Raw genomic sequence first — 9492 nt, 5'->3', positions numbered from 1 at the left:
GTGAATGGGTGGGGAGCAGAAGTGAGTTGCGGACAGGGGGTGCAGAGGTGGTTTGTGAATGGGTGGGGAGCAGAAGTGAGTTGCGGACAGGGGGTGCAGAGGTGGTTTGTGGGTGGGTGGGGGGGAATCAGTAAGAGGCAGACGGGGTGCGGAGGTGATTTGCGGAAGGGTGGGGGGGGGATGCAGAGGTTCTTACAGACAGGGGGTGCAAAGATAGGTTGTGGATTGGTGGGGAATCAGAGGTGGGTTGTGGATAGATGGGGGTGCACTCCAAAGTTGCTCATCCATGTCTTTATGGACCTTGCTTTGTGCACTGGTGCGCAGTCATGTTGGAACAGGAAGGGGCCATCCCCAAACTGTTCCGCCAAAGTTGGGAGCATGAAATTGTCCAAAATGTCTTGGTATGCTGACATCTTAAAGCGGAGTTCCAGCCATTTCACTCACCTGTCCAACGGTCCAGCGATGCGGCCGCCCGAAGCCTCGATCCTCTCCCTCGGCGCCGGCATCACTGCTGTGGGCACGCGGCTGTGACAGTTTGCGGCTTCACAGCCGGGTACCCACTGCGCATGCGCGAGTCGCACTGCGCGTCTTGATTGGCCGGCAATCTTCTGGGACCTCTGACGTGTCCCAGAAGATTGCAGTGAGGGAGGGGGAGAGGAGAACTTCCGTTCAGGGCGCCACGGCGCTTCGAGCGGAAGTGGGAGCGGATACCTGTAAAAACTAGGTACCCGCTCCCCCCCCAAAAAAATTACATGCCAAATGTGGCATGTCAGGGGGTTGGAATACCTAAAGCGGAAGTTCCACTTTTGGGTGGAACTCCGCGAGTTCCCTTCACTGGAACTAAGGAGCCAAGCCCAACCCCTGAAAAACAACCCCACACCATAATCCCCCCTCCACCAAATGATTTGGACCAGTGCACAAAGCAAAGTCCATAAAGACATGGATGAGTGAGTTTGGGGTGGAGGAACATGACTTGCCCCAACACCTTTTGGATGAATTGGAGTGGAGACTGCGAGCCAGGCCTTCTCATCCAACAGTGCCTGACCTCACAAATGCACTTCTGGAAGAACGGTCAAACATTCCCATAGACACACTCCTAAACCTTGTGGACAGCCTTCCCAGAAGAGTTGAAGCTGTTATAGCTGTGAAGGGTGGGCCAACTCAATATTGAATACGGACTAAGACTGGGATGCCATTAAAGTTCATGTGCGTGTAAAGGCAGGCGTCCCAATACTTTTTGACTATGTGTGTGTGTGTGTGTATATATATATATATATATATATATATATATATATATATATATATATATATATATATATATATATATATATATATGTATGTGTGTATATATATATATATATATATATATTACACATGCGTTTGAGCTTTGGGGTGCACATCCTTATGCAATAGACCTATGCCCTTGCTGTCCTAAGGTGACAATGTGCACTCACTGTATTGTAGTTATGACCGGACTACCGAACACTTCTGCTTTTTTCTTCCACCTTATTAAACAGATATCACGCTTGTATATTTAACAGACCAAAAAGAAGCAAATTGGAGACGTTTTTTTGCTAAGTTTTTTTTTTTTCATAACCTTTAAATGGCATTAAGACTGAGAGCTCCCTCTACTGGTGAATCTACATATCTGTTTTTTAATAGAATAAAAGAAATATGGAAGACAAGCATAAGAAGCACTACAATAAAAACTTCACTACTACAGGTGCATCTCATAAAATTAGAATATCATTAAAAAGTTAATTTATTTTAGTAATTCAGTTTGCTTTACTGAAAATATTGAATTACTGAAATAACTTTTTTTTTTTTTTTACACAGGGATCTTCCTTTTAATTGGATTGTTGGTGTACACATCGGAAATGGCTGATAACGCCCTGAACAGTTCCTACAACTTTGATTGGTCATACTCCCTCTGCTGGACCTCATTCGGGCTCTTGGTTACTGCAGGTTGGTTGTCAGCAATGTCTCCAATTTTTAATATACTGGAAAAAAATAAAAATGGGGGTTACCTTAACCAATGTCATACAATGTTTTATTTGGATTGAACTTGTCTGCACAACATCATGCTTCCAGACCAGGACTGAGAACGAGGAAGACACTGAGGATTTTGGGGGATGTGCGTTCTGCTTTCTGTGGTTGGCTCCCTGAATGCACACAAGAAGGGGAGGCATTGATTATATGAATACACATCCTGAGCCTTAAGCCCCGTACACACGTACCGATTGTCGGCCGTAAATATTCGGCCGACGACCGATCGGCCGATTGTAGGCTTGTTAGTATGATGCTTCCGACAGTCGACAGCGCATTTTCGGCCGAACAGAATCTGTCGTGCAAGCATTAAAATTTTTGTTGGCCAACACCAGAACGGCCGATTGTTCGCCAGTCAGTACAGATTTCGGCCGACAGACAGCAGATTAGCAAGACTGGGCATGCTCAGAAAAGAAAAAAGACAAGGAAAGTTAACTATCACATGACATCACTTCTGCAGTCGGCTGTTGTTGGCCGACAAAATTCGTGTGCAGTCTTTTGCAGTTTTCAACCGACAGGACAGCCCTGGACAAAAGACGGCCGATCGTTCGGCCGACGATCGGTACGTGTGTACGAGGCTTTAATCGCAGTGCAGATCATCACTGATGGCCTAGCAGAAAAACATGATCTTTATTGCTTTGGCTAGGTACTGGTATGTGATTTCCCCCCCACAGACCACAAACCAGTCAATACCAGTAAATTGTATACATCTGGAACACCAAAATAGATCTAAAAAACCAAAACCGAGATCATCCCTGGAAGTTTTTTAGGTTATCTTTTTGTGTGTAATTATATATATATATATATAATTTTTTTATTTATTTTTTGGCACACCTTTTACTTTTACTTTGCACATCTAATACAACCTTTTCTCTGCACAGCAATTTCGCACTTCCTGGCTTACAAAGCGACGCCGCAGCCTGCATATGAATCTGTGCAAAGAGACATCAACGGCCAGAGCTAACTTTGGGAACTTTACCTTTCAGCATCTACAGTATTGAGAGGGAGAAGGATGTTTGTCGCCTCCTACTGCCCACTTATATAAATTGTATAACAAAAATTATCTCTTATTTAGTATAAGTCACTAGTGCAGGGATCCTCAAACTACGGCCCCCCAGCTGTTGCGGGACTACACATCCCATGAGGAATTGTAAATCTCTGAGATTCACAGACATGACTAGGCATGATGGGAATTGTAGTTCCTGAACAACTGGAGGGCCATAGCTTGGAGACTCCTGCACCAGTGTATCTAACACCCCCGCCCCCCAAAAAATATAAATATATTTTTTTTTAGGTATCTGCATTCCTTTTTCTTTTCTGCTTCCTTTTTTTTTTTTTTTTTTTTCTACCGAAGGGGACACAGCAAAAAAAAAAAAAAAAAAAGAGCTGGTGGAGTCTTAACCACTCCCTGCTCTATCCCAAAAACTATTTTTGGGTAGATTCCCCCTCCCTAAGCCCCCATTCACACCTGAGTGATTTAGGATACTTTGCGGGACCTCTGAAACACAATCTGCATTTGGATCGCTTTTCAGAAGTATGTGAAAGGTGGTGAGGAAGGTCCTCCTACCTTCCTGTTATCACAATGACAGAGAAATGCAGCGCAATCCCCTAATTTATTATTGTTGTTGTTTATTATTATTATAAAATTATATGCATTTATTATTATTATATGCTATTATTATTATTATTATTATTATTATTATTATTATTATATGCTATTATTATTATTATTATATGCATTTATTATTATCATTTTATTTAATACGGAATAAATGTATATATTTTCTACCCACACAGCAGAGGGTGTCCTCAATATTCACAAACCGCAATTGTTTGCTCGTTCTATATTTTTGGATTACATATTCTATGGTGTATGATAATAATAAGCAGTTCCTGAAGTGGTCACTGTACATGAAAACACTCTATTTACACAAGGGGTGTCACATTTATTTTGTACTTCCCCTTTCTTCTTCTTTTTTTTTTTTTTTTTTTTTTTATTAAAAAAGAAATAAATAAAAAAATAAATATAAATAATATATAGTTTTTTTTTTTTTTAAATGAAATAATTAGGGGATTGCGCTGCAGTTCTATGTCACTTAGTTTACACATTGAGGTGTAGGAACAGTTATCAATTAGATATTTGGTTTACTGTGACGGCACTTATTTATTGCAGTGTTGTTTTTTTTTTTTTTTCCCATAGTATTATCACCAATGATGAAAATTATATTTGCTTTCCCCATTATCCTATGTAATCTGTATTGGTGATGGGGGGTGTGTATTTGTAGTCCAAATCAGAAGAGCTTGGGGTTGTAACCGTAGCATAGGAATTTTATTACTGGCAGGATCACCGGGTTAAAAATAAAGGGAAGAAAAAGCCTTAAAAGAAAAAAAAACAAAAAAAAAAAAAGCGAATGCAGCTGCCACATGGACTGCGGTTTTATTGCTTGAGGATGATTGGTTATTGTAACTGCTTTAAATAAACAAAATGCTAAAAGCAAGAAATTGTGTTGCATGTTCCTTTAAAGCAACCGCCACATGGTAAACACCCCGCTACTTCGTAAAATTCCTGAGTTTGCACACTTACTGTGTCCACTATGACAACCTCCCACCATTCCTGCTTGATGTGTTTTTTTTTTTTAACCACTTAAGCCCCGGAAGATTTTACCCCCTTCCTGACCAGGCCCTATTTTGCGATTCGGCACTGCGTGACTTTATCGGACAATTGCGCGGTCGTGCCACGCTGTACCTTAACGAATTTGACGTCCTTTTTTTCCCACAAACAGAGCTTTCTTTTGGTGGTATTTGATCACCTGTGCGTTTTTTTTTTTTTTTTTTTTTTGATCATGCGCTATAAACAAAAAAAGAGCGTCAATTTTGCAAAAATAATATTTTTCACATTTTTTTTATATGAAATTCCCAAAAAAAAATGTAATTTTTTTTTTAACATTTTAGGCCATATTGTTTTCTGCTGCATATGTTTGGTAAAAAAAAATTGCAAAAAGCGTATTTTGATTGGTTTGCGCAAAAATTATTGCGTTTACTAACTAAGGGAAAGATTTTTGTCATTTTTGTTGTTTTTTTTTTTTTAACATGTAATGGAGGCGTTCTGTGTTTTTTTTTTTTTTTTTTTTCGGGACTGCCACATTGCGGCGGACAGATTGGACCCCTGACTGACATTTTTTACACTTTTGTGGGTACCAGTGACATTACTACAGTAATCAGTGCTATAAATATGCACTGTTACTGCAAAAATGACACTGGCAGGGAAGGGATTAACTTTATTGGAGAAAGAGGGGTTAAGTGTGTCCCTGGGGGCGTGCTTCTAACTGTGAAGAGGTGTGGCTTGTTGTGTAACAACAGAGATATACGATCCTGCATAGCAGGACCGTATGATCTCTGTTCTTACACAGGGAAGAATGACAGGCGGCTTTCTTTACATTAGCCGCCTGCCTTTCTCCCTCTGCAGCGGACGATCGCGAGTGGCCGGCGGACATTGTGTCCGCCGGTCACACGCGCTGGGGGGTCCGTGAACGAGCGACGGCGCGTGCTCGCACCCTAGAGCCTCACAGGCTAGCGACGTACCCCTACGTCGCTTTGCCTGTGAGGGGCTGACTGCCGCAGTAAATATAATGTGGGCGGTCGGCAAGTGGTTAAATGTATAGGGTATAGGGTATATGATGGGAGGAGCTAGGGAACACAAAGGTGGGTTTTACCACCCAAAGCCTAGCTTGATCTCCTTGCCAAGAATTTGTACCAACATTTTACCAATCAAAATATCATGTTTGGTGAAGACGCCTCTGTACTGCTCACTGTTCTCCTTGCTGGAGTGGAAACTTTATCTGAGGATCTGTAGTGCAAGGATCTCCCTGCTTCTGCTTCAAATGATTGTAAAGTGTGTTTGTTATTTAAAAAAAATAAATAAACAAAAATGTTATACCTACCTGCTCTGTGTAGTTGGTTTTGCACAGAGTCGCCCGGGTCCTTCTCTTCTCGGCTCCTGGCCCCTCCCTCCTGTTGAGCAACTTGCTATGGGGCCACGAGCCGAGTCACAGCTCCCTGTGTCTATTCAGACCCGGAGCCACGACCCAGCCCCGCCCCCTCTCTAACCTGAATGGCTGGCTGACTTTGACAGCAGCTGGAGCAAATTGCGCTACGCTGCTGTCTCAGCCAATGAAGAGGGGAGTCTTGGGCAGCTGATAAACTACTGCAACATCGCTGGATAAAGATGGGCTCAGGTAAGTATTAGGGGGGATGAGGGGGCTGCTGCTGCTGCACACAGAATGTTTGTTTTTTATCTTAAACACTTGCCGACTGCCGTCAGTATATTTACTGCTGCAGTCAGCCGCCCCTGGGCAAACCGACATAGTACTACGTCGCTCGCCCAGGAGCCTGTAGGGGGCGAGCACGCGCCGCCGGAGGCGCGCTCCCGCTCATTCACGGGCATCCCCACGTGAGTGACCAATGGCTCCGATGTCCGCCGGTCACTCGCGATCTCCCGCTGGAGAGGGAGAAAGGCAGGCGGTTGATGTAAACAAAGCCGCCTGTCATTCTCCCCTGATGTAAAGGCAGAGACTATACGATCCTGCTATGTAGGATCGTATGTCTCTGTGGTTAAATCACTAGCCACGCCCCCCCCCACAGTTAGAAACACGCCCCTAGGGATACATTTAACCCACTGATCGCCAATAAAGTTAACCCCTTCCCTGCCAGTGTCATTATTACAGTAACAGTGTATATTTATAGCACTGATTACTGTAGTAATGTCACTGGTACCCCCAAAAGTGTCAAAAATGTCAGTCAAGGGTCCGATCTGTCTGCAGCAATGTCGCAGTCCCGCAAAAAAATCGCAGATCGCCGACATTACTAGTTTAAAAAAAAACAATAAAAATGACTTAAATCTTTCCCGTAGTTAGTAAACACAATAACTTTTGCGCAAACCAATCAAAATACGCTTATTGCGATATTTTTGGTAAAAAAAAAAAAATGTAGCAGAAAACAAATTGGCCTTAAATGTTTAAAAATTTTGATTTTTAAATTTTTTTGGGGGGGGAGGAATTTCATATAAAAAAAATGTGAAAAATATTATTTTTTTTTTTTAAATTGTCGCTCTTTTTTTGTTTATAGCGCAAAAAATAAAAATCGCACAGGTGATCAAATACCACCAAAAGAAAGCTCTGTTTGTGGGAAAAAAAGGACGTCAATTTAATTTGGGTACAGCGTCGCACAACCGTGCAATTGTCCGTTAAAGTCACGCATTCCCGAATCGCAAAATAGGCCCTGGTCTTTGAGCAGCCAAATCCTCCGGGGCATTAAGTGGTTAATGCATAGAATTCATTAAGTTAAAAAAAACTTTCTGCCTTTACAATCCCTTTTTTAATTTATTTTGTGGATCGATGCTTCTTTATTATTACCCCACCAGTCGTCAGATCACCAATCATCCGAGGGGCAGCTCTGACACGATAAAGCAAAGACCTGCTTCTACCAAGATGGCCATCTCCATACAAGTGCAATGTGCGGAACAAGCCATGGAAAGCCAGTAATGGGGGGGGAAACAATTGGCCGCCGCAGGGAACCTATAGGCAATATTGGTGACTAGTCCTTTGTCCTCTGCCTCCCTATATATCAATCAGCGTTGAAAAGCAATTTTTTTGGTCACATACCCAGGGAATGCCTCTTCAAAGGCTTTTCATTGTAATATTTCAACTGCCACTGGTTACAATTTAATCAGAATATTGTGTCGACATTTATAAGGTTTGAGTGCAATATTGAAAGATTGTTCCGATCAAAAATTCCCTTCCAATTTCATCTTTCTGCTAAATGTTGTCCAGCGGATGTCTCATTGGGAGCAGATGATTACACTCAAATGAGTCAACTGAGACCCCTGGCTAGACCGAAGTCTTCCATCCATGGCGATGCTTTTCTCCATCATAAAGGATCTGGAGTTAAATGATCACATCCAGGGATTGTTCAGGATTTTAGTATTTTTGGTAAATTATTGCACAAAACATTTAACTTGGGACTCTCCACCATGACCAGACTTGTATCTACTTTTCTTCCTTCTTCGACCTTCCCACTTCTACTGTTCCCTCACTCATCTATCTCACTAGAACTTTATTCCTATCACTATACCCCTTATCCCTATTCATCGCACTGGAGCTTCATCCTCTATACCAATACCCCCTCATCCATCCTATAAATCTTTATCCCAATCCCAGATTCCAAATACTCCTTTTCCTAATTCATCCCACTAGAGCTTAATTTCCTATCCCAATACCCCCTTAATCCATCCACTAGGCATTTATCCCTTTCCCAATGCTCCTTCTCCCAATTCATTCTACTAGTGATTCATCTCCTATCCCAATAACCCCCCTCATCCATCCACTAGACATTTATCCCTATCCCAATACCCCTTCTCCCAATTCATCCCACTAGAGCTTCATCTCCTATCCCAATACCCCCCTCATCCATCCACTAGACCTTTACCCCTATCCCAATACTCCTTCTCCCAATTCATACCACTAGAGCTTCATCTCCTATCCCAATACCCCCCTCATCCATCCACTAGACCATTATCCCTATCCCAATGCCCCTTCTCCCAATTCATTCTACTAGTGATTCATCTCCTATTCCCAATAACCCCCCTCATCTATCCACTAGACCTTTACCCCATCCCAATACCCCTTCTCCCAATTCATCCCACTAGAGCGTCATTACCTATCCCAATACCCCCCTCATCCATCCACTAGACATTTACCCCTTCTCCCAATTCATCCCATTAGAGCGTCATTACATATCCCAATACCCCCCTCATCCCTCCACTAGACCATTATCCCTATCCCAATGCCCCTTCTCCCAATTCATTCTACTAGTGATTCATCTCCTATCCCAATAACCCCCCTCATCCATCCACTAGACATTTACCCCTATCCCAATACCCCTCCTCCCAATTCATACCACTAGAGCTTCATTACCTATCCCAATACCCCCTTATCTATCAACTAAACCTTTATCCCTTTTCCACAAAACACTTAGCTTTGGACTCTCCACCATGACCAGACTTTATATCTACTTTTCTTTCTCATCTGACCTTCCCACTTCTACAGCTCCCTCACTCATCTATCCCACTAGATCATTATTTCCATCACTATATGCCTTCTCCCAATTCCTCCCACTAAAGCTTCATCTCTTTTCCCAATACCCCCCTCATCCATCAACTAGGCCCTTATCCCTATCCAAATACTCTTGCTCCTTTATCATCCTATTAGAGCTTAATGGGGCAGTTGGGCTGCCAACCATTATCCCTATCCCAATACCCCTTCTCCCAATTCATACCACTAGAGCTTTATCTCCTATCCCAATACCCCCCCTCATCCATCCACTAGACCTTTACCCCTACCCCAATACCCCTTATCCCATTTCATACCACTAGAGCTTCATCTCCTGTCC

The sequence above is a fragment of the Pelophylax lessonae genome (assembly GCF_965119305.1).
Source record: "Pelophylax lessonae genome assembly, chromosome: 12".
NCBI classification, from domain to species: Eukaryota; Metazoa; Chordata; class Amphibia; order Anura; family Ranidae; genus Pelophylax; species Pelophylax lessonae.
Note: the sequence above shows the minus strand (reverse complement) of the source record.